Genomic DNA, 5,229 nt, shown 5'->3' with positions numbered 1-5,229 from the left:
ACACCACCACATCACTTTTTTTGAACAAGATCTCTCAACTCTCCCCCCCCCCACCCAAACACATACCAGTGTTTTTCCACATATGCAAATTACATTGCTGCCAAAGAGATGTTATATGATTGTGTGGGAGGGGAGGTAGTCCAGAACACACTGTAAAGGTGCAGTCCACCCTTTGATAAAGCTAGGGAAAACTCTTCTCTCCAAAGGCTAGATCATCATAAGATCCGCTTCAACATCTGTGATTTGACCCCCCTCTAGTGGGTAACCCACAACAAGGCAGTAAGCCTCACTACCAGTTAACAGCCAATGCAGAGTCTCCTTTTGCTCAGGTGATTAGTTCCCTTTATAAGCCTAGATGTCCTCTATTCTAGCATCAATGCCTTTTGTGCTGTTTAATCAATGAAAATGGTGTCTGCAGACAGAGATTCCTAAGGTGAGAGATCCCATACTATGCTGTATTAGAGGTAGGTGTTCAGAATTCTCTTCTGTAGAGCCATCTCACACAGAGGTCCTTTTCAATGGAAGAGGGGAATTTCTCTCTGCAATATTTGATTTTGTGCGCAATTCAGCTTGTCACAGCATTGTCATTTACCCCAGTGCTTCTTCCCTCTGTCAGGCATTTTCAGAGCCTGACAGAACTCTATGCTACAGCCAGCGTTTCACAGCTTATCCTAAAGAGGAAGAACTCAGCTGCCAGACAAACTAACCAGAAAAGTAGCAAAATATGTAAGTCTGCCAGAAGAGACAGCAAATGTGCAGAAAGTGTCTAGAAATCCGAGTACCCAAGACAGAAGAGTCTGACAAGATTCATGGATGGGTACTTCCAGCTACCCGGTCTTTTGACAGATAGATATCTTCCCATCTTAAGCAACCCAGACATGATCTAAAAGTCCAGGAATTGCAGACATAATTTAGAAATTTCTCATCCAATGCATCTTGAATATAGCAAGTGTTTAAGTCACACTATTAATTCTAGAGCAAAATTCTCTAATGTAACTAAAACAATCCTCATTTATCATGTACACATTAACAGCAAATATTCCATTTAAACCAACTGTTGAAGCACAAACTTAGCTCCTTGATAGATTAGTTTGACAACCTATGCAAATAATATTTATCTTTCCATATCCCACACAACCTTCTGAAAAACATGGGAGTTTCCCACATTTGGTACATCAACTAGTGAAGAAAATAGTCAAGTCTTTACCTCGATTGTAGGATTACATAACACATGTAGAATATAAATTTTTAATGTCAAGGGAAAGGACTACAGGGTTTTCTTACAGTCCAGTTTTTTTCATAACATGTACATTTACTGTTCTTGTTTTAAAAACTTATTTGAATGCATTACATGTAAGGTAACATTCCTGAGAATTTCTGTGAGATACAATAGAATAGGATTTTCAACTGATCAGCTTTCATTTTAGACCTGTCAGTCTCAGGTTACTCTTATTCCATTGGATTTTAGTGGTATATTCCTAGATCTAACCTAATAGTATAGTGCTATGTGAAATTTCACAGTTTACACACTAAACCTTGTACATTTTAAGGAATGCAATCATGACCCAGTAACCTACTTGCAACAGTGATTAGAAAGAGGTACAGATACAAAAATAATATTGTTGAGCACTTTTAATACAGCTAATTAGCCAAGATGCTAAATCTTTCAAGTCAAAACGTCTATTCCTTAATTTACACAGATGAATGACTTCAGTGGAAGCAACAACCCTGGCAAGCTTAAAAGGCAACCCTGCATCAAGTCTATTTCAAGTAACACCACAGCACTGCCACATTCTTCCTCAATGAACATCCCTTCTGCAGTTTTGTAGTGCTGAAGCACAAAAGAGCATAATATGCATGACAGGCATCCTTTACTTTGACAGTTTGGCTGAAATGTTCTAGTCTTCAAGATTACCTAAGAAATTAAGATGAAAAGTAAAAATTGTAGACTGTTAAAATAAGGTAGAAATAGGTACATGTGTAATGATACGAGCTTAAAACCATATTGCTCATGCAATGATTGGGACAATAAAAATATTAGCAATAAACAAACTGAGTGAATCTGGAAATACAAATTAATCCATCTCCCATCAACGCTTTCATTAACCTCTAACATTTTGGCAAAGCCTAAATTTTGTATGTGATCGTGCAAGTACAAAAATACCAAATAAGGACAAAACTCCAAAAAGGCCTCACTCATTTGTTCTAAAACTGCTAGATGTTGCCTACACAATTCCAAGACCTAATGGAGATATTAATGCTCCAACGCTCGCCCCAAAAAAAAAAAAAAAAAAAAAAAATCAATGTATTCATTCTAATAGAAACTTGTATGCCTGCTGTAGGAATTTTAGCTATGAATCTTTTTATTTGCAAGTCTCATCAATGTTTAGGAAAGGAAGTCCCTATAGGATGACAAACCATATTTGATCCCCACATATTAAATACAAATGATGAGACATTCACCAAGAAAGAGCCCTGGGAAATTCAGAACAGGATCTCTATACAATTCAGTCCTACTCCCCCTATCCTCCATGACTTTGCTTCCAGCTGCAGGGCAACAGATAGTTTCTGCACAACATATACTTTTGTTCTTACTATGTACTGTATTTGCACAGTTCATATCCATTCTTATGAAGGAACCTAAGCCCAGCGCATCACACTCTGATCATACATTGTTTAAGTCATCCCCCTCCCTCCCTTAAACTTCTTACCAGCATGAAACGATTTAGCTGCAGGCAAATACTGCTAAAATAGTGCTTTCCAGTATTAGTCCCATCACTGCATTCAAGATTAATTTTCATGACAGTCGCAACAGCCGTGGCAGAAGTGTAAAAACACCCTCGAAATAGTCACAATGGTTAGTCCACAAATTCCTTCCATCGGCGCTCTCTCTGCTTTCTTAAGTCAGACACTGATCCAGCTTCAGCCCACTGCACTGTTTAGCAAGATCTGAATGTGATTCAGGTAACAGTCAGGATCACAGCGAGCTCTCTTATTTCAGTTAACGTGACTTGGTCTGGAGAGCCCCTTCTCAGTCCCTGTGTCAGCAGCCCCAGACCTGCACATTCCCAGCACTGAAATCCTCCTCTGCAGTGAAAAGTCACTGCTAAATCTGGGCAATTTAAGCCTCTTTTCTTCATAGAAGCCACACACACACACACACACCTCATCTCTTCCATGGACGACCAGAGCCTCTAAGCAGCATAGTTTGTTCCCCCCGCCCGTTCACTCAAATGTGTTGTGGGTTTATTTTTGCCAGTGCAGATTTGCACACTGGTTAATACATAATCGCTTATTTTGCTTGGCTGCAGGATGAGACACCCCCAACTTGCCAAAGGAGCATCTGCACCAAGCTGCTTTTGCTGATGTGATCTGCATTTGGGGATAACGACTGGCGGAAGGAGGCAGAAAGGTTTGTGAACTGATTCTTCTTCCTCACACATCCCCACCCACACACCCTAGACGTGGCTGCAAAAATATCCACAACCACTGAAAGGGAATTTGTCTTAAATGAGTGCAAATGACATTGAAAAGACGACAGAACAGAAATGTGTTTTCTGTTGCACTGCATGATTTCACCAGCTGATTTCCTAGGTAGCGATTCCAGAGAACCTTCCCACACATTCCTCCCTGCCCCCCCTCTTCAAAAAAAAAAAAAAAAAATCTTTGCTGTGCTATCTCCATTTTACCTCAAGATTCTTGCGCTAAGAAGAAACATCAAACCCCCTCTTTCCCCCCTCAAATATGCTGTCTCCATCTTAACTTCAGTCACTTTTTCAGAAATTTCATTTAGCAGTAAAGTTAACCCCTTCAGTTACCTATACATCATCATCCACAAAATACTTGCCTTCTATCTCACCAGCCCTTGCTGCCTCCTCCTCCTCCTCCCCCACACCCACCCCAGCAAAAATACAATCCTCTAAAATCCATTTGAGGTCTTTTATCGCCAGGATTTATCCTGGAGATTTCAGTGCAGGGATAAAATTAACCCCATCAGCAACAAGCCCTTTGATTCCTGTGCCCCATCGCATAAAACGTCTCATTGTTGGTTTATCCCACATATCTAGCCTCTTCTGGAAAATATCTGAAGAGGCCAAATTAACCCATTTGTTTGCCCTATCAGACCCCTATTCCTCCAAATCTCCTTCCCAAATATTGTCTGTGATCTGGATGCCTGTTACCTCCACACTCAACTTGGGAATTTCATCCCATCCTCTCTCATCCATGCTTCTCACCCTCCAGCCTCACTTCTGAAGTCTCCCTTTTCCACACACACAGAGTTGTCCTAGAGGACATGCAGCAAAATAGCTCTGTACAATTATCCTTAGATCACCTCTTTCCCCAAAATCCCATCTCTGTGGGGTTCATTTTTACAAGCTCATTCTAGGGAACCCCTTCATGGTCCCTCCCAAATCTTTGTTGGGGGTATGCTGACCTCCAAAGTCATCCCAGAGATTTCATCCCCAAAACAGTTCCCTCCACTCCAACCGTGGAAATTTTCCTTTCCCTATCCCCGCTTCCTCTGCTATCCAAATCCTTCCCTTGAATAGTCTTTCCTACCTTCCCAGGGAAGTCTTCCTCCTCCTCTCCCCCTCTACCCCCAGCTTCTCTCTAGGGAACAAACCCCATCTCTGACCTCTAGTCCCTTACACCAGGAGATCTAAACACACTCCCCAATTCTCCTACACCTGCTGAAGGGGTGCATCTTTCCTATTACCAAAGATTTATCCAGGACATCTCACTACATTTTCCCCCTCTTCCAAACAACGACCTGCTTCCCCCTCTTTGTTGAGTGTGACTAACCCTGGGAGATACATCTTCCCCTCTTTCCCTTATCCTTTCCCTTATTGAAGACCCATATCCTAGAGCTCACCCTGAAAGCAGGCAAGGATGTGAACCCACTTCTCCCCCCCAATCCCAGATCCAGGCCCAGAAGTTGTCCTAGGAGTAGAAATGAGCTAATCCCTATTTACACCACATTAATCCATTCAAACGATGTCCACATGTGGTGGGGACCGCTTCTCCCCATACCCTGCGCTAACTCTGGTGGGGATTGACCAGTTTCACCTCCCAACCCCAGCTATATGCCATGGAACATTCCCCTCTGGCCCAGGAGCAATACAACAGAGTTCTTTCTCCCTGGGTAGGAATGATCTCCACCCCACATCATCATCTCCTCGGCCTGGGATTCACCCCTACCCCCATAATCCTCCCTTCCCCATCTCTCCT

At 42.1% G+C, this 5,229-nt stretch overlaps 1 long non-coding RNA gene across 1 annotated transcript; it reads right to left on the bottom strand.

Moving 5' to 3' along the window:
• Nucleotides 1-1,234: 1,234 nt before the first annotated feature.
• On the bottom strand, nucleotides 1,235-3,621 carry LOC117875412. Its single transcript, XR_004645267.1, has 2 exons — nucleotides 2,712-3,621; nucleotides 1,235-1,915 (listed from the first exon to the last, which is right to left on the bottom strand). It is a non-coding gene; the product is annotated as an uncharacterized LOC117875412 (long non-coding RNA).
• Nucleotides 3,622-5,229: the final 1,608 nt, after the last annotated feature.

Source organism: Trachemys scripta, chromosome 3 (genome assembly GCF_013100865.1).
Source record: "Trachemys scripta elegans isolate TJP31775 chromosome 3, CAS_Tse_1.0, whole genome shotgun sequence".
NCBI classification, from domain to species: Eukaryota; Metazoa; Chordata; order Testudines; family Emydidae; genus Trachemys; species Trachemys scripta.
This window is presented reverse-complemented; position numbering and strand designations above follow the sequence as displayed.